Below are 24,612 nucleotides of genomic sequence, written 5' to 3'. Positions count from 1 at the left end.
CTTTGACACCAAAATTTAAAAATAAGCCACATCAAATGTTGGTGTGAGTATTAAGCAACCAAAATACTTTCACATTATTGCTGTGGGTGTACATTTCTGTAGTCATCTTTAAAAACTGAAGTATTTACATTAAACATATGAATATATTGTGGCCAAGTTCATTTTAGAAAATAGGTACTGACGAACACAAGAATGTTCAGTGAAGCACTGTTGATAATAAAAACTGTAAAAAACCCAGACTGGGGATTTAGCTCGGTGGTTTCGCTGCCTGCTGCGCAAGCGCAAGGACCCAAGTTCAATCCCTGGTACCAAAACAAAAAAACCAAAAAAAAACCCTCAAATGATCAATAGTGGAATGGATACTTACTTGGTGCTTGTATTAACTTCACTATGATAATTTACTGAAGCTGCAAACTTATGCTTTATACACATTTCTATATGTACATGTACATTTCAATAAAAAGTTTTAAATACTCAATGGAAGAAAACACATCTAGATATTAAGTCACTTAAATTAAGGCCAATGACTGATTTTTATGTCTTCCATTCTTTTGGATTTCCTAAATTTTCCTTCACATTCTTATATTGGATTTGTAAATTGCAAAAAAAAAAAAGAAAACTTTTAAAGAATTTCCTTATTAGCCTCAGTTTTACATGAATCACTTAAAAAGAAGTTATCAAAAGTAAAGTAAGACAGCTTTAAGAATGCAAGAAGACACAATAATTACACAAAAATTAAAGGAATGAAGTGGAATTATTTTGAGCATATGAGAACATTTGGCATCCTCCTAATAACTGGGGCAAATATTACAGAATAAGAAACATACACACAAAACAAGATCTCATAAAATTTCAACTTCTCAATTCCCTTTTGCAAGCAACCATAAAGGAAAAACAAAAACAAAACCCTTCCAAATCAAAAAGCATAAAAATGTCTTGATTCTGGATAAGCGATAGATCACAGGAAAGAAAAGGAATGTTTTGCCTAACAATTCAAAGACATCACCTCATCTATATCTGTGGCTGCAATACTACCTGCAGAGCTCAGTTTCAGGGTATGGGGTTATAAGCACCTGGCAGAAGGAAAGGTAATTCCTCTCTGGTGAACATCATCTCATTTTCAACCCAGGTCAGAATTTCCACTGATAAAATTTCAAAGAATGTAAGTTCACAAAACATAAGAAATAAAGCTGGCAAATGTCTTATGAAGACTTCAGACACTGAGATCAGGTAGCAGCACGTTACTAAGGGCTCTAAACATATGACCAAAAAAGAAGACACTTAAAAATACAAGAGAACATGCTGGGTGTGGTGGTGCATATCTGTAATCCCAGCACGGTAAGGCTGAGGCAGGAAGACTGCAGTGACCAGCCTGGTCTACATAGTGAGTTTAAGGCCAGCCCGAGCCACTGTACATAGTGAGACCCTATCTCAAACAACAACAACAACAAAAACCCCTAAGAAATGAGAGAATAAGAGAATAGAAACTGTGAAAGTAAAATATGTAAGTAAAACCAAAATATAATATGGGTAAAAAAGCAGAGCAGACCTAATGAAAAATGAATTAGCAAAATAGAAGATAGGTATTAAGAAAGTATTCAGAATGTAATATCTAGAAAGAACAGAATAGAAATATTTTTTAAAAGATAGAGACACATGTGGGATAGAATGAGAAAGTAGAAAATACTTCTAAACAGCATTCTAAAAGAGAACCGAGAAAAATACTGAGTCAAAGATAAAAGTGAATTCTCAGATTCACTAAGTCCAAAGAATCTTAAGCAGGATAAATAAGAGTAAGATTCTGCTAGTCAGGTGCAACAGAAACTGTAGAAAATCAAGGGCAGGTCACCAAGAGAAAAGACCTTCACAGCAGCTATTAAAAGGCAAAATTCAAGAAAGACTGGGGCTGGGGTGGGTGGGAGTTCAAATATCTGACACAGGAATGACCATGAAAAAAGTTCAGATGAAGCACAAGTTGAAAGATAAAGATATTATAAACAATATATGTGAAAACTTGACTGAAATGTACAAATTTCAAGAAAACTACAAATTGTCAAGGTTGAGTAAAAAATAAGTAGAAAACAATGATGACTCTATATCATTAAAGTAGTTCAAACTAAAATCTGCTCACGTGGTGAAAACTAGGCCCACAGATATTAAATAACTATTTCCATTAAACATTCAAGAAAAAGATAATTCCATACTAAGCAAATTTGTTTAGGGAACACAAAAGGTTTTCATAGTTCATTTAAAAAACATGTTGCTCATTTCATGAGACAGTTAAATCTTCACAAAATAGCCAGACAAGTTACAAAAATGAAAAATTAAAGGTCAACTCCAGTACTAAAGATGTAAAAATCTTAAATAAGTTTGGTTTCCAAACCAATTATAGTAACGTGTTTTAAAACGGTATAAACTGAGATCATTCCAAGAAACTCATCAATATATGTGATAAATTACATTATCATTAGCAATCATGTCTGTAGAAGCAGAAAAGCATTTCATTAAGAATTTTTAAAACTCTCAAGAAACTAAAGATTAAAAAGAATTTCTCAAGCCTTATACAATTTAGCAAAAAGCTACAACACAATTATATTGAATGGTAAAATTTACTAATATTCTACTTTTTTCAAATATCCATCACCACTTCTACTTAGCAATATGTAAGGAAAGAAGGAAGGCATAAAAAATTTGTAAAAGAAGTTTAAAAAGTTGAAAAGTTTATTGTAAAAGTAAAAAAGAAACCTAAGGAAAAAATCTCATATATACAAGAGAACTTGGGAATACCACCAGTGCTATGGTTTGAGCATCTGCATCTACTTCCAAAATTCATATAGACATTTAATGGTGATATTAAGAAGTGAGTTCTCTGGGGAAGTGATTAAGTCATTAGTGACTTTTAAAAGGGCTGGAGGGAACTAGCCAGGTCCCTTTTACCTGTACGCCTTCCATCAACTGAGGACCTAACAAGATGCCATCTTGGAAATACACAGCAGCCCTCACTAGACTTTGTACCTTCCAACACCTTGATTTTAAGATTTCCAGCATCCAAAGATATGAAAATAAAATTTCTTTTCTGTACAAATTACTTGCAGGAATTGATTAAGATGGCAAACTACATCAAAATACAAGTCACCACCAAATACTAGCACAGTTATAAAAAATAATCTTAGTAATACAATATATCATTTGTAGGAGTTCCACTTCTGCCTAGGATGCAGAACAAGGGAGTATCATCCTCAACTTAACAATATGAAAATGTCAGACACACAACAAAATCAGGTTTCTTAGTCACCAGATTTGAGGTAGTGATGCAATCAAGTACACTGAAACATAAGGAAAGATATTCCCCTCCAAAGGCAGGAAGGACATGAATGACTACTTGTGAAACAGCACAGAAGGAAAGAGCCATCAGACATCACACAAGTGGGTAAGAAAAAAATCAGCTAAAAATTTTTAAACAGATTGCTAAAGGCAAGTATGGGCTAAATAAGAGCACAGAACATTCAAGAACTGCAGAAATACGAAAAATTGACAATCACTCACAGCATCTTTTGCTTGGTTCTCTATTGTGTTCTTAAAGGTAAGGCTGAGAAAAGGCTGAGAGGCTGGAGGCCATTTTTTGGTGGTAGAAGGGAGTGACAGCCAAAAATCAACCCTTCTACCCTACAGAAAAGCTTAAAGTATAAATATTGGAAGAAAGGCAACAATCACTATGCTCCACAGTGGCTAGGGTATGGGTGAAAGACAAAAGAACTTTTATTCCTGCGATAGGGTTAAGAAACAGTTCATGGTCCTGGCTCCTATTCTGATACCATTATAGATCTCCTGATACTGGGAAAAGGATCTCCCCTGCACAAAAGACCTGAGACAGAATTTGGTATTATGGGGATAAGGAACAGGATCGTTGCCCCACCCCTAAGACCAAGAGATACATTGTGTTAACACTGAACATGGATCCGGAAGAATGATAATCCTATACCACCATTTCCAGGCTAACAAGCATCAAGAAACAATAATGCTCTATGCAGGCATGTCCAGCCTACAGTCTACCTTTCTGATTTTTTTTGAGTAAAGAGGAACTGTGTTACTAAAGCAGTAACATTCAAACCTATCTCAATCACTGTGAATAAACTACCACACTAAAGACCAGTAGGTAAAGATTTACATTCACGTGTAACTATTAACTATAATCTACTGATCTTCATGAACTATGATCACAACTATGGTGAATACTGCTGCCCAGGGTCATCCAACTGAAAGTCAGGCTTGTAAAAACATTACAGTGTGTCCTCATGCACCTTATTCATGGGATATGGCACCTTGTGTCTTTTGGTACTTGCCCCGAATCAAAATGACTATGAAAGGTAAATGTTTGACAGCCCTAACAGCACAACTAAAGACTCTCATAAAAGAGGACTTCCAGAACTGCTTCAGAAAGTGGCAAGAGTGACAGGATAAATGTAACCTTAAGTAAAGGAAAGTTTTCTGAGGGGGATTAATGGCAAAGTGTCTTGTACTGTAACAAATTTTTAAAAATTTAAATATTCACTGCATTTGTTGATCACATCTCATATGTTATCTGTCTACAAGATTACAAGTAAACATAAAAGTCAATTACAGAAAGAGAAAAATCGCCAAAGACTTAGAAATTAAACGAACCGGAAATCACATAAAAACTTAAGATTCTGTATAGATGAGAAGGGGATTTGAGGGAAGGAAGAGAGGTGGAAGGGAGGAGAAGGGAAGGGGAAATAAAAAGGATCAAGATGCAATATGTATACGTACTAATACCCCACAATGAATATATTCATTATTTATCACAAATATATACTGTACTAATTAATAAGACCTAGAAAACATCAACATACCAAATCTGTGTGAACGTCTTAACAGTACTTAGAAGGAAATGAAAATCTTTAGTCAATAACTTAAAGTTACACTTAAGAAATTATCAGAGAGAAACTTGAATTCAAAGCATACAGAAAGAAATAGTAAAGAGTAGCAATGAACAAAATGGAAAACATTAAAAAGTAGCAAGCAAAAAGGTAGCTCTTCATAAAGAATAAAACTGATAATGCTAAACTTAAAGACAAAAGACACTGCCAAAATCAGAAACAAAAGATATCACTACAGATGCTACAGATATTAAATGGATAGTTAAGGTACAAGTTTATGGCAATGACTGAAACAGATAAATTTCTTTAAAAACAAAACCAAATGCTCATAAGAGTATACAAGTGAATCATTGTCAAAGATTGAGTTTTCAAAATTAGGTAACTCTAACAATGCTTCACCTATTAAAGTAATTGCATTTACCCTTTTAAACCTCTCAATAAAGAAAACCCTGGGCTCAGAAAAGTTAGTTTACAAACTCTAGTAAACATTTATAAAACAATCCTAATCTTATATAATTTTGGGGGGAAATATAACAAGAAACGCTCCCCAACTCATGAAACCAGCACAAATCCAAAATGAAGAATTCCATGAAAAGGTATCCTTTATGAAAAGGAAAAATATGAATGAGGAAGATGAAGTGGAAGAAGAGAAACCCTCAACAAAATATTAGCAAATGTATCTAACCATTTATAAAAATGAAGAAACACCATCACCAAGAAAAGCTTAACTCAACATTTGAAAATAAATTAATTTGTAAATACAGCACATGGTCCCTCAATAAAAACATCTGAACAAACTGAACATCTACCCATAACGGAAGCCCTCAGCAATCCAAGAACAGAATGGGATGTACTTCACATAATAAACAGCATTTGCTTTATTCCATGAAGACTGCTATAATAAACTAAGATGGAGCAGGTTGTTTCTATATGGCAGAAATTTATTTTTCATAGTCTGGAGGCTAGGAAGTACAAGATTAAGGTGCCAGCAGATTCAATCTGGGTGAGGGGCTGCTTTCTGGTTCCTGCACTGTAGTCTTCTCAGTTTTCTCACATTGTAGCATGGTGGAATGGGGAAAGGGAGCTCTCTGGGGCTTCTTTTTGAAAGGCACTAATACATTTATGATTTAATTATTCTCCAAATCTCAATTTCTCCTAAATACTCTCACACTTGGGATCAGGTTTCAGTATGTGAATTTTGAGAAAAAACATTCAGTCTATAGCATCACTCGACCACATTTAATAAGGAAAGGCTGAAAATTTTCCTCTTAAAATCAGGTACAGTACAAGACAAGGATATCTGCTCTCACCATACCTCTTCAATCAAGCTAGAGGTCTTACCAGTGTAATAAGGGAAAAAAGAAGAGGATTAACACATAAATTTTAAAATATTTGCAAATACTGTATTTGCAAATAACATGACAAAGGAAATTCCAAAGACCACAAAAAAATGTTACTAGAATAAGTGAACTCAGAAAATTGCAGGATTGAAGGTCAATATGCAAAAAACAATTGTATTATTTGTACAGCAGTTTAACAAATGAAAACTGAAATTTAATAATTACTTATAATAGCATAAAAATTAGAAAATAGTAGACATAAATCTAATAAAACAACCAACAATATCTATGTTGAAATATAAAATGTTGATAAAAGATGTGAATTTTTTTCTCAAATTGATCTATACACTCAACAAAGTCCAAATTAAAATCCCTTCAGGACTTTCTGTAGAACCAACAAGATACTTCTAAATTTCATGGGAAAGCAAAAGAACCAGAATAGCCAAAGTGATTTTTAAAAGGAACACAGCCCAAGAATTCTTGATTTCAAGACTTATAAAGTAAAAACAACCATGACAATGTAGTGTTAGCAAAATCATAGGCACAAAGATCAAGAGAACAGTCCAAAATTAAAAACACATATATGGCCAAATGACTCTCAACAAATTTAATAAAGATAGGAAAATATTCCTAACAAACACCACTAAAAGAACTGTATAACCATTTGAAAGAAAAAAATAAGCCTTGACCCTTACCATGCCATACTCAAACAACCAAAAATAGTAACATACCTTGATATAAAAGCCAAAACCATAAAACTTGTAAACATAAAAGGAAACCTGCACAACTTTGCACTAGACAACTTTGCACTAGACAAAGAATTCTAAGAACACAGAAGCACACACCATAAATTATTGATAAATTAAACTGGAATTTAAAGCTCCTCTCTTTTATAGTTAAGAAAATATAAGAAGTTTCATTGCCACACATGTTTATGGATCTATATCTGTCAAAAGAATTATGTAAAGAATGTATACAAAATTCTTAAAACTCATTAAGACAAATGACCTAATTTTTTAAAATGCCCCAAAGGTCTGAAGAGAAACTTCAGAATAAAGACATACACATAAACAAATTATCGGTGCCATTAGTCATCAGGCAAATGCAAATTAAAATCAGGGTATGATACTGCTACATATCTACTAGAAGGGCTAAAATTAAAAAGACTAAAAGAGCTAAGTGTTGATAAGAATGGGGGGCAACTGTCATACTGGTGGACATGAACAATGACAACCACTCTGGAACAAGTTTGGCTGTTTCTTAAACACTCAGTTATCATACAACTTTACACATTCCACTTGCAGGCATTTACAAAAAAAAAACCCTAAAAAACAAAAAACAAACCAAAAAAACCCAACCAACCAAACAAACCAAAAAAACCCATATTCAGACAAGAACACAGAATGAACATTCATAGCAGCTTTATTAAGAATTCCAGACTGGAAATAACCCACATATCCATAAATAGATGTTATGAGCAAAAAGTTGGGGTGAATCAACATCATAGACTACTCAATAGAAATAGGCCAATTAAAAAAAAAAACTACAAGATGATCCTCAAAAAATCATGCTGAGAAAAGCCAGATGCAAAAGCATATATATATTATACTGGGCATGATGACACATGCCTGTAACCCTAGCACTCAGGAGGCTGAGGCAGGAGGATTGCTGTGAGTTCAAGGCCAGTCTGGGCTACAGTAAGTTCAGAAAAACCAAAACCAAAACCAAAAGAAACACCCCCAAAACATATACATTAATTCTCTTTGCATGAAATTTTAGAACAAATGAAACAACCTATAGTGAGCAAAAGATAAATGGTCTCCTGGGTCTGAGGGTTAACCTGTGATCAACTGCAAAAGGACACAAGGAAATTTTGGGGTGAGATTAAAATATTTTCTATCTTGAGTGTAGTATGCAAAAAAGTATATAACCACCACAAAAGATGTTAAAGAAAATCTAAGAAAATTGAGTACCTATTTATAGCTTTTAAAAATGTGAACAAAAATGAAAACAATAAAATCATCTTGGAAAGCCTAGAAGAAAATATTTTACTTTCATATTGGCTATTTATCAGAAAGTTTTGAGAAACATCAGTTAATGCTAAAACATCAGAAGCATTTTGCATAAAGTCAGAAACAATACCAAGTTTTTGGTCACTAGTGCTACTATTCAACATTGTATATAGTGTATAATGAATGGCCAAAGCAATAAGAAAAACATGTCATAAAAACTTAAAAGCCAACTACAAAAGTGTGAATATTTTCAGATAATTATCAACTCAAAATGATTACATGATAAACAGAAAACTGAACGGCTATCCCAGAGTCAGAAGACAGCAAGAGCAAGAGCACGTTCTCTCTCTAGAGAAAGGTGAAAGAAATATGTTATTGAGCATTTCTTGTACCACAGCAACCAAACCAGAGTAGCTAGAATGCCAAGAGGGAACTTCATACAATGGGGGAAGGGGGGAATATAAACTTTCCCTAAGAATACAAAGCAAGATATGAATAAAATGGAGACCACATTTCTGTGGATTTGGGAGAGGACTCAGTTCTCTCCAAATTAACATAAAATTTCAATATAATTTCATTCAAATTAGCTAAGGGTTTTTTAAAATTTAAGCCACAAGTTGAGTCTAAAGTTAATCCAGAAGAAATGCTTAAGAGTCAAGAATATTTTCGAAGAATAATAAGAATAAACAGCTATCAAAATGTAAACTATGCATACCCTTTAAACAATTCTATTTTCATTTCCAGGAATCCATGCTTCAGAAATATTCACACACACAGGAAGTTTTCTGAATTGCTCAACGTTGATACTTGGGATGCAGATATGGCAAGAGGGGGAAATGGGAGTTGTACTTTTTAACCTTACATTCTTCCATACTGTTTACACTTTTAAATCAAGGATTAAGGTTTATAATTAAGCATCAATCAATAAGTTAGAAAGTTGTGTCTATTATACAGCATTATTTGTAATCTCAAAAACAAAATGCAATTAATATAAATGTCTTTCAATAGGGAATGGTCAAATTAAAGCCATTCAAGCTGATGAAATATCACTGGCCTTTAAAAAGTGATAAAAAGAGACCTACCTACCTACATGTAATGAATAATGTCCAAGACATATAGTGAAGTGAAAAAGCAAGTAATATACAAATGTGCTTGGTATACCTCCCGCTCAAAAAAGAAAACTACCTTTGCAGTACACGAGTGTACTTTAAAGGTAAATTTGTAAAAGGACTCTGAAAGATGAACACTAAATTGTTAAATCTAGAACTGGAGAATGAAAAGAAATCTTCACATTTTACCCAATAGTTCTTTATACTGTTGAATTTTACATGTAATTTTTAAAAATTAAAGTTATTTCATATAAAAATGACATGAATTCTTGAAGACAATCACAAAATTGAAAAAGAATAGTACTTAAAAGTTTATTTCTTATTTTCGAGTTTATTTACACACTCTTGAAATGGTGTGGAGTCGTCAGCAAAGGTGACTGCCATTTTAAAAGAAACGCATCCAAGTACTTCATGATAAAAATAACAATATATTGGACCTTTTTTAAAAGGTGAACCTCACAGAACTAGTCAACCCAAAGCAGTGTCTATGCAGATGTATAAAATATACATTTTTTAACATCGGGAAAGGGTAATCTACATTATTTTTCCTGTTTGTAAAAACTGTCTACCTCCTCCCCTTTTATTCTACTTGGTTTGAACGGCTTCAAACTCACCATTTTGAATGTGCGCAAAACCATTAACAAGCAGTAATTTTAAGGAGGCCAAAACTGAAGGCGCATCTGCCAGATGGGTGCTCTGACAGGACCTCGCCAAGCGGAAGGGGGGTGGATGGAGCGGTGCTAGCGTCGGGAGACCGATCTCCGCGATTAGTACAGAGTGTCTGCGGGCCCGACCCTGCGTGTCAATCATACAAAGCGCAAATACACCCCGCACCGCGTCCGTAACGGAAGGTGCTTCGGGAAGGGGACTGTAGGCCTGTGGCGCAGGAGGGATCTGCTCCTCGCCAGGTGACTGGAACCGGGCAGAAGGGCGGTGCGAGGTGCTGCTGGGCGGCACTCGGGCTGTCGCGGCGGCGGGGTCCTTGGTCAAGGCACCAAGGACAGCAGGAGGCGGCGGGAAAGGCGGCCGGAGGGGAACCTGGCACCGACCGGTGCTGTTCGTGGGTGGGAGCCCCTGGCCTGGGCTGGACAGGGCCCGGGAGGCGAAGGTGGCCTCCACAGCCATCAACCCCACCCACCATGGCCGGCGCAGCGGGCCGCAGACAGGCCCCGCCGCTTCTCCCGGAGAGACCGAGAAACCGAGCAGCTGAAGGCAGCTAGTTCCTCGCCCCGACCCCCGCACTCTCGATACCAGAACCGGCCAGACTGCGGAAAAAAAATGCCCTCACCGAAATGTGAAGCGGCTCCGGAGCGTGAACAGCGCTCGATTCTCCACCGCCACCACCGCCTTCTTCTCCGCCTCCGACTCCTCCCCCACCGAGCGCGCAGCGGCAGGCGGCGGCGGCGACGGCGGCGGCGGCAGAGGCGGTGAAAGCAGAGGCGGCAGCGGCGTGCTCCGCCCCTCGCACCGCGGCGGAGGCGGGTGCGAGCACGTATGCCCCGCCCCCCAGGTGGTGCTGCCCAATAGACGTCACCGGCCTCAGCGGAGGTGGGAGGGTGAACGGACACAGCCAATCGAAACTCGAGGAGTGGGCTCACGTCAATGGTTGGGACGTGGCAGAAAAGGGGAAAAATACTTGAACTGTCTCATGCGCCTTGTTGCAAGGCTCTGTCAGGGGCGCTTCACCGATTGGCCGAAGAGCGGAAAGACGAGGCCCGAGTCCGCCCCCCGGCGGGTCCCACCTCCTTTCCCTGCAGCACTGCGACGTTTGGGGAGGGGCGGGGCACCGTGTTGGGGCAGAGGCAGCGCTGCCTTTTGTGGTTTGGGCTGGGAGAAAAGGGCGGGGTCTGGGGCGAGAAAAGGGGGTGTGGAGAGCTGAGGGAGAGCTGGCGCAGTCACTTTCTCAGAAATTCCGACGGCGGCTGCCAAAATGGAGGCATCACGCCAATCTGAGTTGGATTGGAAACCCAACAAGACTAGGGTCTCCTGGCGCAAAACCCAGTCAATTACTAGTTTCGATACCGGTGGGAAAAGAAAAATAACAGCAGGAGCAGGGGCGTGCTGGCCACGCGTACTCCCCACGCTGTATCGAGCTTTCCACCTCCAACTCCACGGAGCAGGCGCGGCGTCTTCGGAACCTCGACCCGACCAGAGCCTTGCGGTTTACCTCTTGAGGCTAATAGGTTGGCAAGCTGGGAAGTCACAGTTCCCGTCACACGCAACGAAAATAAATACAACAGCTGTAGTCCCTGGAGACCTTGCTTAATTTAAACCAGGGTGACAGATTAGTTAATTATGTCAGTGATGAAAAATTGTTCTTTCATTCTGCACGTGTCCTCTTTTTTCATCCTGAAACATGCCCCCTTTGGGTACAGTCCTGCCTTTCTCTCTTAGCGCCCCCTCCATCCTTCAGTGCCCACTGCCTGGGTGTATTTGTCCTGTCTCGCGAAGTAAGGGCCTCTTTTCTTGTGCTGTCATCTGACAACTGTAAAATCCGCCAATGAACTCAGACTCATTTTTTTCTGTCTGTTGATGAAAACAATCCAAAATTTTACTATGGAAACTTAGTCTCTGAGAATTTGCTAGACATTTTGTGAAACCAAGTTTAATTCCAGCCCTCCTTTGTAGTACATATCTTAGCAAGAAACGGTTTCCACCCGATATCACTCTGCCTTTACACGTGCTGTAAGAGTTGTAACTCTTTTCTATCGAGGTCGCTTCCTCCTTGCAAGAGAATTCACGTATTAATTACATTCCTCTAATTTCCCTTTAGAGTCTTGAAGATTGGCCCAATGGGAAGCACTAACCTGTTTTGGGGGGCAGGGTTTCCCAGACTTCAATTTTTTCATACCAAATATGTGTATACTACTCAGAGTAATTTTCTATTTCTTTAAGCAAGTGCATTTTTCTTCGATTTCTTTAAGAGGGAAACGTTATAAAAGTTCTGTAAATAGAAAACTCACATTACCTATCCTAGGTTGAAAGTAATTATGAGTAAAGTGAAAGTAAAATAATATTTGAAAATTCTGGTCAGAAGTTATTGCCACTAATGGCTTTGGCTGAGCCTAAAATCCACTTTGTTAAGAGGGTAAATTATCTAGCATTAGGCACATATTAAAGGCACAGCACTTAGGTGACATTTTTTATCATGATGTCATCAAAGGATAGAAAAATAGAATCAAAATAGCAACCACTTTCCTCACTACCTGAGTCACTGTCTTTCACCCTGCATCCATGTCCCAAATACAGTCATCCAAAGCATCATAAGTGATCTACAGGGTTTGTTGACAATGCTAGGATGCAGGCCTAATGCACAATTTCTAGAATTAAATAGAACTATTCGCATACTAGCTCCTGCTCTATAGCTCTGTGTATCTAGACAACTACTTACCTCTCTAGTCTTGATTTCCTATTTAAACATGGGGAACTAACAATACCTGCTTATAATTGTACAGATTAAATAACCTAATCAGTACAAAGCATATCATGTCTAGAATGAAGTACTTGATATATATTAGCTTATGTACTGTATTATTATGTTATCTAGATAAACTATGGATTATTAGCTTATGTATATTGTTGACTGTAGTTGGGAAGCACACCCTAAGGCAGTGGATTGAAGGAGCCATGTGGTATAATGCAGTGGTTCTTCAGAGAAATCTCCAGTCTCCAGTGTCAGCATTACCTGAGTACTTTTAAAAAATGCAAATTCTCAGATTCAGTTTCAAACCTGAATCAGAAATGCTAGGTGTGGCACTCAGTTGTATTTTAACAAGCCTTCTAGATAATTCTGATGCCCAGGAAGCTTGACAACTCTGAGCATAAATCAAAGGAGGACTGGTCACGGGTGAGTGGAGTTGTGTTCTAATAGAATGATATCAGCAAACATGGAAGCACAAGAACTCTGAAAATGATCTTTCCATAAAAGCCATGAGAATGCTGGAAAAATGGGCAGAATCAACTTTTCCAGAGCTCTGAAAATTAACCAAAGGCTTACAACAATCCAGGGAGTATTTATTCAAGAAAAACAGCTGACTCGCTGTAAGAACAGCAAGCTTTGTGGCATTACCTTATTCCAATTCCTATTGTTTTCTGCTGTGTTTCTTGGTTTTGCTCAACAGGCACTGCATCTGTCTCCAAAATGCTTGGAGATGGCATAGCATGTATCACCATCATTTTAGCTTCTGATGCCAATTGTCTAACCTTCCACTAAACAACTAAATGCTATATGTTTTCAATATTTTGTTATAAGAAATCTTGAATTCATTAAGCAGTAGTAGTTAATGTAACAGATACGCCTAAAATGTTATGTTTTAACTCAACCGAAGTATATTTAATGAATACATGAATTTTACTTAGTGGTAAAAGAGAAGGATAAGTTCTGTTCTATGTCCTAATTCAAGGACCCCATGTTGGGAGAGGTGCAGCTCGTGTGTAACAAACTTGTTCTGATAATCGCCACCGAATAGTTAAGGTAACTAGGAAGTTGAGTTCTGGCTGAGGGCAAAGGTAACAATAAATATTCAGAAAAGGAGGTTATAAATATTTTACCTATGACACAATTTATTCTGTAGATTTTATCTCTTCTGAGACTGTTGTCCCTGAACAGGCAGCCTCAGCATCACTTAGGAACTGCTATAAAGGCAAATTTTGGGACTGCATCTCAGACTAAGGGAATCAAAAACATTGGGAGTGGTGCTCTGTACTTTATGTTTAATGAAACCTCTATAAGAGGTGGTGAACCTATGGCACCCATGCCTCAATGAGCTGTTTGTTATCATTGAAAGCTATAAAAGGTTTGCCATCACTGTGTGATTCTAGGTTTTGAGAAATGCTAGGTTGCAAGGCATCAATATTAGGTTGAGAAGTGGGTGCAGGGACGGCTAAGATTTGGATTCTCTCCTTTTGTATAGAGTTTAATCATAGTTACATTGCAACTGTGGAGTAAGAGTTTATGTAAAGAAGAGGGTGTGTCTGCTAGACTAGTATAGACAGTACGATTGGCTTCTTTAGCCTTCAAGGTTTCTAACATGCCTGCCTATGACGAAGACACTGGAAACCAGAGAACTCTGCTTCCTGAGACTTCTTTTGCTGCTAAGGTTCCAGATATAATTTAGATTCTGCCAATTAGATGCACTAATGTGAGATCTGGAAGGTGAACATTAACAGCATAAGTCAAAGCTACCAATAATCTCTAGCAGCTGTGCCAGCGGTCTTACTGTCTGGACTTGACTGTGGCAGTTCAGAGTTAGGGGTTGGGACATCCACTTTGTGGGTGTGTGCAGTGGCTGATCTGGATTATCAACTTGATTTGCTTAAGAGATGCTGAGGAGGTTCATAAAGCACACTTCTGGGTGTTTCTAGATAAGTCATGGCGGCATGAGCATGGGGACTGTTTCTGGCCCCTGGTCCCTTCCTCTCTGGCTCTTTCTGTTCCCTGCCTGCCATGAATTGAGCAGCTTTCCTTCGCTGTACTCTTCAGCCATGATTCAGAGTCATGGAATGAAACCTTTCAAATTATGAGAAGATTCTCCAAAATAACCCCTTCCTCCTTTTAAGTTGTTTATGCCAGGTATTTTGTACCAGCAATGAAAAGCTGACTAATACAGTGCACTGTGGCTTGTGCAGGCAATGATGTGGCACTGAAGTTGGGAAATGCAGTGATGTTTCCTGTGGATCACAAAACTCATACTGAGGGGAGAAGTTCTTCTGGTTGCCTAGATTTGCAGTATGACTCTGGGCATAGTTTTTGGAAGCTCACATTAGTGCCTGTTTCATTACCCTTTCCAATAGGACTATAAGCCATTTTATAACAAATAACAAAAGCTTTTACCTGCTTAAACTTTCTAGAATGGGTTGCATTCTCAACTGATTCTGAATCATTCAGCAGATATAGCAGGCAACCTGGTCCCCCACCACCACCAAAAAAATACTTCTAGGACATTTCTTTGATCTTTGTGTACTAAGATTTTACAGTGTATTCTAAATAGGGGTTTTTGATTCATGTGGTAGGCATTGGGAAATTTTTTTCTGTATAATGACTTAAATATTCAAGCCCAGGAAAATTTCTTATATTACGTTGATAACCTCTCATTCTCTCTTTCTCTGTAAATATCTTCCAATTTTTTTCTGTCACCCTATCATCTTCTCTCTTTATGTCCAACTTTCTGGAAGAATTCTTAAGCTTTACCTTTAATTTCTTCTATTGAATTATTTTTTTCAACCATCATATTTTTAATTTCTATATCCTCATTTTAATTTCATACTACTCCTATGAACATAGTCTTTTCTTAATTTTTCCTAAGATTCTAAATAGAAATTTCATTTTTGAAGTTCCCTTCTTTACCTTTGTCAAAATTTTTATTTTTTTTAATTAATTTTTTGGTACCTTTTAAATATACATAATGACAACATTCATCACAGGGAATTTGCACCTGTACACGATATATCATGATACTTCTTTTCTTCCCCTTTGCCACCCCTCTGTTCAACCCCTCTTCCCCTAATTCACAAAAGCTTTCTTTCCACTTTTTTTTTTATTGGTACATTTTAGATATACAACACAATTACATTTCTCATTGGGAATTGTACCTTTACATAATGCATCTTGGTTCTTATTTTTTCCCCATTCCTAGCCCTCCCTTCAACCCTTCCACCCTTCCCTATTTACAAAGGCCTTATTTCCATTTTTTCCATTTCTCAGCATTTTTCCTTTCCCATCTTTCCTTTCCCCTGCCCCTCCCACTACCCCTCCCCCTTTGGACATTTTCTTCCTATTTTGCATTATCGATTATTCATTCTAATCATTGGTATATTTTAGGTATACAATATAATGACATTCATCATTGGAAATTTGCACCTTTACACAATCTCTCTTGGTTCTTATTTTTCACCCTTCCCCAGCCCTCCCTTCAACCCCTCCAGTCCTCCCTATTTACAAGGATTTTGTTCCCATTTTTCCATTTTCTCATATTAATCCCGTTCCCTTCTGTCCTTTCCCCTAGCCCTCCCACTTCCTTCCCTTTGCCCCTTTTCTTCCTATTTCACATTACCTATTATACATTTTAGTCCTTATTTACACTTTCAGTTTCTCACACTAGAGAAACTATTCAGTATTTATACATGTGTGTCCTATTTATTTCACTTAAGAGTATCACCTCAATGTGTATCCACTTAGCTATAAATGTCTTTAATTTCTCATTTTTGATGGCTGAGTAGTACTCCATTTTATTAAAAAACCACATTTTCTTTATCCAGTCTCCAGTTGATGGGCATTTGGGCTGTTTCCAAGTTTTAGCTATCACAAACTGTACTGCTATGAACATGGTCACACATATATCATTGTGGTATGATTCTTTTAATTCTTTGGGGACGATCCCCAGTAGTGGAATAGCTGGGTCAAATGGGACTTCCAGTCCTAGATCTTTGAGGTATCTCCATACTGATTTCCACAGTGCTTGCACCAGTCTACACTCCCACCAGCAGTGCAGCAGAGTTCCTCTTTCCCCACAGCCCCACCAGCATTTATTATTGCTTGATTTCATGATAGCAGCCATTCTTTCTGGAGTGAGGTGGAATCTCAATGTTGTTTTCATTTGCATCTCTCGAATGATCAGTGATGTTGAACATTTTTTCATGTATTCATTTGCTATTTCTACTTCTTCGTGTGAGAAATGTCTGTTCATTTCAGGTGCCCATTTTTGGATTGGGTCTTTAAATTTGGGAGGTCTGATCTTTTAAAATTCTTTATTGATTCGAGATAGTAGACCTTTGAGGAAAAGCAGGTGAAGATTTTTTCCCACATTGCAGGTTGTCTCTTCACACTGCTGGTGGTTTCTCTTGCTGTGCAGAAGCTTTTTAATAAGAAGAGATCCCACTTGTTGATTGTTTGTGCTAGTTCACGGGCAACTGAGGTTTTGTTCATAAAATCTTTTCCTACACCAATGTCTTCAAGAGTTCTACCTAACCTCTGTTCCAACTGGTTCAGAGTTTCTATTTTAATATTTAGATCTTTAATCCATTTTGATTTTAGTTTAGTGCATGGTGAGAGATATAGGACTAGTTTTAATCTTTGGCAAGTTGAAACCCAATTTTTCCAGCACCATTTATTAGAGAGGCTATCTTTCTTCCAGCGAGGGTGTTTGGCTCCTTTATCGAAGATGAGATGGCTGAGTGTGTCTGGCATCTCTAATCTGTTCCACTGGTCCTCAGGTCTGTTTCTTTGCCAGTACCATGCTGTTTTTATCACAGTAGCTTTGTAGTATAGTTGCAGGTTGGGGATTGTGATACCCCCTGCCATGTCTCTGTTACCTAGAAATGCTTTTGTTATTCTGGGTCTCTTCTTGTTCCAAATGAATTTTTGGATTGTTTTCTCAAGATCCATGAAGTATGCTGCTGGGATCTCAATTAGAATTGCATTAAATCTATATAGCAGTTTTGGAAGTATGGCCATTTTCACTATATTAATCCTTCCTACCCAGGACCAGGGGATGTCTGTCCATTTTCTGATATCATCTTCAATCTCTCTTTTCAGAGTGCCATAGTTTTCAGAGAAGAGGTCTTTGATTTCTTTTGTTAGGATGATTCCTAGGTATTTCAGTTTTTTGGATGCTACTGTGAAAGGAATTATTTGCCCTATTTCTCTCTCAGTGAGTCTGTCATTTGTGTAGAGGAAAGCTATTGATTTTTGTGTGTTGACCTTGTAACCAGCTACTTGACTGAATTTGGTTATTAAGTCTAGAAGACTTTTGGTCGAGTTCTTGGGGTCTTCTATACACAGTATCATGTTATCTGCAAATAATGACAATTTGACTTCTTCATTTCCTATCTTTATTCCTTTTATTTCTTTCGCTTGTCTAATTGCCATGGCTAATGTTTCCAGAACTATATTGAATAAGAGTGGTGCTAGTGGACATCCTTGTCTTGTTCCTGATTTTAGTGTGAAGGATTTCAGTTTTGGGCCATTTAGTATGATATTGGCTGTTGGTTTTTCATAGATGGCTTTTATAAGTTTGAGGTAGAGACCATCTATTCCAATTTTTTGTAGGGTTTTTATCATAAATGCATGTTGGATTTTGTCAAATGTGTTTTCTGCATCTATGGAGATAATCCTATGGTTTTTGTCCTTGGCTCTATTGATATAGTGTATTACATTGATTGATTGATTTGTGTATGTTGAACCATCTCTGCATCCCCGGGATGAATCCCAGTTGATCAAGGTGTATGATCTTCTTGATGATCTTCTGCACTCTATTTGCCAGTATCTTATTAAGGATTTTTACATCTATGTTCATTAGTGAGATTGGCCTATAGTTCTCCTTTTTGGTTGGGTCTTTCTCTGCTTTGGGGATCAAGGTGATGCTTGCTTCCAGGAATGAATTTGGGAGTATTGCTTCCCTTTCAATTTCATTGAAGAGTTTAAACAGTAGTGGCAGCAATTCCTCTCTAAATGTCTTGTAGAAATCAGCAGTGAAGCCATCAGAGGCCGCGCTTTTCTTCTTTGATAAGTTTTAATTACATTTTCAATTTCATTGACTGATATTGGGTTGTTTAGAATTTTTAGGTCTTCTTCATCCAACTTTGGTAATTTATATGTATCTAGGAATCTGTCCATTTCTTCTGTGTTTTCCATCTTATTGGCATATAGGTTCTGGAAGTAGGTATTGATGATCCTCTGGATTTCTGCTGGGTCTGTTGTAGTTTCACCCTTTTCATTCCTAATTGCATGAATTTGGGCCTTTTCTTTCCTTTTTCTGATAAGGTTGGCTAAGGGTTTGTCAATTTTGTTTATTCTTTCAAAAAACCAACTGTTGGCTTCATTGATTTTTTTTTTGTATCAGTCTCTTAGTCCCCATTGCATTCATTTGTGCTCTGATCTTTATAATTTCCTCCCTTGTATGAGCTTTGGGTTTGTCCTGCTCTTTTTCTAGAAGCTTGAGGTTCAGCATCAGGTTGTTTAATTGGGCTCGTTCTGTTTTCCCAATATGCATATTCACTGCTATGAATTTCCCTTGTAAGAAAGCTTTCATTGTGTCCCATAGATTCTGATATGTTGTATTGTCATTGTCATTTAACTGAAGGAACTGTCTGATTTCTTCTTTAATTTCCTCTGTGACCCATTGGTTATTCAGAAGTGTGTTGTTCAATTTCCATGTGTTTATGAAATTTTTTGAGTTTCTTTTGCTATGGATCTCCAATTTCATCGCACTATGATCTGATAATATACAGGGTATAACTTTAATTCCTTTGCACTTACTTAAACATGTTCTATGTGTGAATATGTGATCTATTTTGGAGAATGACCCATATGCAGCTGAGAAGAATGTATATTCTGATTTTGTGGGGTGGAAGACTCTGTAAACATCTGTTAAGTTCATTTGTTCAAGAGTTCGATTGAGTTCTAGTATTTCATTACTTATTTTTTGTCTAGTTGATCTATCTATTTGTGACAGTGGGGTGTTGAGGTCCCCCACTACAATTGTATTAGTGCATATATGACTTTTGATGTCTGTTAGTATTTGTTTTATATAATTGGGTGCACTAGTGTTTGGTGCATAGATATTGATGATTGTCATCTCTTCCTCTTGGATGGTTCCCTTTACAAGGATGTTGTGTCCTTCTTCATCTCTCTTAATCAGTGTTGGTTTGAAATCTACTTGATCTGCCAAGAGGATAGCTACTCCTGCTTTTTTTCAGGTTCCCGTTGCATGGAGTATTGTTTTACACCCTTTAACTTTCAGTCTATGAGTTTTCTTTTGAATTGTGTGTTTCTTGTATGCAGCATATTGTTGGATTTTGCTTCTTGACCCATTCTGCCAGTCTATTTCTTTTGATTGGTGAATTGAGACCGTTAATGTTGATGGTTATAACTGAAACGTATTGACTTGTCATTGCCATGACTTTTTCTTTTTGTTGGATTCTCCCCCTTTCCATTTAATTTCTTGTCATGCCAGATGGGTTCATTCTGCTTTGCTTCCTGGGGTTGTGATCCTCAATGTCTGTTCCTAGGATATTGTGTAAAATTCTTTGGAGTGCTGGTTTGGTATTCACGAAGTTCCTAAGGTGCTCTTTGTCATGAAAGTATCTTATTTCTCCATCAATTTTAAAAGATAATTTTTCAGGGTACATCAATCTAGGTTGGAGGCTGTTTTCTTTTAGGGCTTGGACTATGTCACTCCAAGCTCTTCTTGCCTTGATGGTTTGTGTTGAGAAGTCTGCTGTGATTCTGATGGGCTTTCCTTTGTATGTGATTTGTTTCTTTTCTCTCACTGCTTGTAGAACTTTGTTCTTCTGTTGTGTTTCTGGAATCTTAACAATTATATGCCTATGCATAGATGTTTTTTGATCAAGGCTATTTGGAGTCCTATATGCCTCACTTGTCTGTATGTCAAGTTCTTTTCCCCTGCTTAGGAAGTTTTCTGCCATTACTTCTGTGAAGAGGTTTTTATGTCATTTGCACTCTCTCCTGTTTCTTCATTGACTCCAGTCAGTCTTATGTTATTCTTCTTTGCATCATCTAGCAGCTGCTGAATTGATTTCTCGTGTTCCCTTATAATTTTGAAGCAATTTTTCTTTTCCTGGTCACTAATTGCAATCTTATCTTCTATATCTGAAATTCTGTCCTCACATTGGCTCATTCTGCTGTGTAGACTTCTCCTGGAAATCTATTTCCATCTATTTTATGGATTCCATTTGTTTCCTATGTTGGGATTCCATCATGTTCCTGAGCTCTTCTCTAGATTTATTAATCATGTCTTGCACTAGGAGCACAATATCTGCTGTTGTCTGAGAAATTATTTCTGATTTCATTTTTTCCACATCCCCTTTTGTTGCCAGTTCAGTGGGTCCAGGTGGTTGAGTATCAGAGTGTTCCATCTCATTTCCCTTTGGGGTTGCTGTAGGTGATCTGGAAGCCTGGTTTTGAGACTTATTTACATGTTTTCTCATTTCTACTGGGGGTGGGGTGGGGGGGTGCTGTTGGCACCCATGCAGCTCACCTCCTCTGAGCTGGGAGAGGTGGGCCAGGGGCTGGGAGTGGCAGTAGGGATGGTGGCCCGGAAGCCCCTTCCTCTGGGCCAGGAGTGGTGGGACAGAAGGTGGCCCAAAAGCCCTTTCCTCTGAGCTGGGGGCAGTGGGAGAGATGGTGGCCAGGAAGCCCCTTCCTCTGGGCCTGGATTGGCAGGATGGATGGCAGCCCCAAAGCCTTTTCCTCATTTTTCCTTTTCCCTTTCTTTCCCCTCTTCCTCCCTATTTCCCCTTCCCATTTGAACATTTTCTTCCTGTTTCACAATATCTATTATACATTTTAGTCCTTACTTAAACTTTCAGTTTCTCATACCAGAGAAACTATGTGCTATTTGAACATGTGTATCCAATTTATTTCACTTAAGAGTATGGTCTCAAGGTGCATCCATGTACCTAGAAATGTCTCAAGTTTATCCTTCTTTCTGGCAGAGTAGTACTTTATTGTGTAAAAAAAATATATCTTCTTTATCCATTCATGCTCATCAGTTCATGAGTGTGTGTCCTGTTTCCAAGATTTAGCTATTAGAAACTACTGCTATAAACATGGGTGTGCATACATTGCTGTGGTAAGATACTTTTAAGTCTTTCTGGAAGATTCCAAACAGGGGAATAGCTGAGCCAAATGGAAGCTCTAGTTTTAGTTTTTTGATGAATTTCCACACTGATTTCCACAGTGGTTGCACCAGTCTACACTCCCACCAATAGTGGAGAAGGGTTACTTTTCCCCCAGAGTCCCACCAGCATTTGTTATTATTAATAATATTTTATTTGATAATGGCCATTCTATCTAGAGTGAGATGGAATCTCAGTGTTTTAATTTGAATCTCTTGAATGACCACTGAAGTTGAGCATTTTTTCATATATTTATTTGCTCTTTCTATTTCTTCATCTGAGACATGTCTGTTCCTTTCAGGTGCCCAGTTTTGGGCATGAGTCTTTAAACTTGTGGAGGTCTGAGTTTTTTGAGTTCTTTATATATTCTAGACATTAGCCCTTTGAGTAACAGCTGGCAAAAACTTTTTTCCCACTCTGTGGGTTGTCTCGTCACTATGTTGATGATTTCTTTTACTGTGAAAATTTCTCTCTGAGTTTCTTATTTGTGCACAGGAATGTTTTTTAATAAGATGAGATCCCAGTTGTTGATTCTTGGTGATATTTCTTGTGCAATTGGGCTTTTGTTTATAAAGTCTTTGCTACACCTATGTTTTCAAGAGTTCTACGTATTTTATCTTCCAGCAGATTTAGTGATTCTGTTTTAATATTTAGATTTCTGATCCATTTTAATTAGTCAGGGATTGTGATACCCCCTGCCTTGCATTTGTTGCCCAGAATTGCTTTTGCTATTCTCGATCTCTTCTGGTTCAAATGAATTTTAGAATTGATCTAATTCTGTGAGCTCTTGGTATTTTGATTGGGATTGCATTAAATCTGTATAAAAATTTTGGGAGTATGGTCACTTTTACTATATTGTTTCTTCCTACCCAAGAACAAGTGATATCTTTCCATTTTTTGGTAACCTCTTTGATCTCCTTTTTCAGAGAACTGTATTTTTCAACGTAAAGCTGTTTTCCTTTCTTCATTAGGTTGATTCATTTTTTTGATGCTATTGTGAAAGGTGTATTTTCTTTAATTTCTCTTTTGATGAGTTTGTTATTTTTGTGCAGAAACGGTATTGATTTTTGAGTGTTGACTTTGTATCCAGCTATGCTATTAAATTTGGTTATTAAGTTTAGAAGACTTTTGGTGAAGTTTTTGAGGTTTTCTATGTACAGTATAATGTCATCCACAAATAATGATAGTTTAACTTCTTCCTTTTCTATCCTTCTTCCTTTCATTTCTTTCTCTTGTCTAAATGCTCTGGTTAACATGTCCAGAACTATATTGAATAAGAGTGTTGATAGTGGACATCCTTGTCTTGTTCCTGATTTTAGAGTGAGAGCTTTCAGTTTTTGACCATTTAGGATGATGTTGAATGTTGACTTGTCATAGATGGCTTTTATCAGATTGAGATAAAGACCATCTATTTTAATTTTCTGTAGGGTTTTTTAAAAATCATGAATGGATGTTGGACTTTGTCAAATGCTTTTTATCCATGTATTGAAATTATCATGTGGTTTTTGTCCTTGGCACTGTTAATATGGTGTATTATATTATTGATTTGCATATGTTGAACCATCTCTGCATCTCTGGGATGAATCCTAGTCAGTCATGGTTTATAATTCTCTTGATGATTTGCTGCATTCTATATTTTATTGAGGGATTTTGCATCTATGTTCATTAGGGAGATTGGCCTGTAACTCTCTTTTTTGATTCCATCCTTCTCTGGTTTGGGTATCAAAGTAATGCTTGCTTCCAGGAATGAGTTTGGAAGTATTGCTTCCCTTTCAATTTCATTAAAGAGTCTGAGGAGAAGTGGCATTAAATCTTCTCTAAATTCCTTGTAGAATTCAATAATGAATTCATTGGGACCTGGCTTTATTTGTTGGTAGGTTTTTAATTACATTTTCAATTTTGTTGACTAATATTGGGTTATTCAGAATCTTTATATATTCTTGATTCAACTTTGGTAATTCATATGTATCTAGGAATATGTCTATTTCTTCTGTCTTTTCCATTTATTAAAATGCAGGTTCTCAAGTGAGGTAGTAATGATCTTCTAGATTTCTGCAGGAAATCTTTGTGATTTCACCCTTTTCATTCTTAATTGCATAGATTAGAACCTTTCTTTTTTATGATAAGGTCGGCTAAGGGTTTATCAATTTCATTTAATCTTTGAAAAAACCAACTCTTCGATTCATTGATTCTTTGCATTGTTTCTTGGGCTCAATTGCATTAATTTCTGCTCTAATTTTTTTATTATTAATTTTTTGGGTACATTTAAGTATACAATACAGTTACATTTGTCATTGGAAATTTGCACCTTTACATAATCTCTCTTGGTTCTTATTTTTCCCTATTCCCCTGCCCTCCCTTTAACCACTCCATCCCTCCCTATTTACAAAGACTTTGTTTCCATTTTTTCATTTTCTCATATTAATTCCATTCCTTTCTTTCCTTTCCCCTCCCCCTCCCACTTCCCCTTTCCCTCTGCTCTAATTTTTATAAGTTCTTCCCTTGTATGAGCTCTGGGCTTGACTTGCTCTTATCTTTCTAGAAGCTAGAAGTTCAACATTAGGTTATTTATTTGAGCTTGCTCTGTTTTTCCAATGTGGTAATTTAAAGCTATAAA

General features: G+C 37.4%; 1 protein-coding gene across 2 annotated transcripts in view; it reads right to left on the bottom strand.

Moving 5' to 3' along the window:
- Positions 1 to 10,796, bottom strand: part of Pja2 (praja ring finger ubiquitin ligase 2) — a 73,747-nt gene extending 62,951 nt beyond the window's left edge. For both annotated transcript variants that reach the window (XM_004841764.4, XM_004841765.4), the window contains exon 1: positions 10,648 to 10,796. The gene's annotated coding sequence lies outside the window, so the exon portion shown is untranslated. The remainder of the gene's footprint in view (positions 1 to 10,647) is intronic.
- Between the last annotated feature and the right edge of the window lie 13,816 nt (positions 10,797 to 24,612).

Source organism: Heterocephalus glaber, unplaced genomic scaffold, assembly GCF_053883595.1.
Source record: "Heterocephalus glaber isolate CG9 unplaced genomic scaffold, H.glaber_assembly_v1.0 deba00001465, whole genome shotgun sequence".
Taxonomy (NCBI): Eukaryota; Metazoa; Chordata; class Mammalia; order Rodentia; family Bathyergidae; genus Heterocephalus; species Heterocephalus glaber.
Note: the sequence above shows the minus strand (reverse complement) of the source record. Positions and strands in the feature narration are given on the sequence as shown.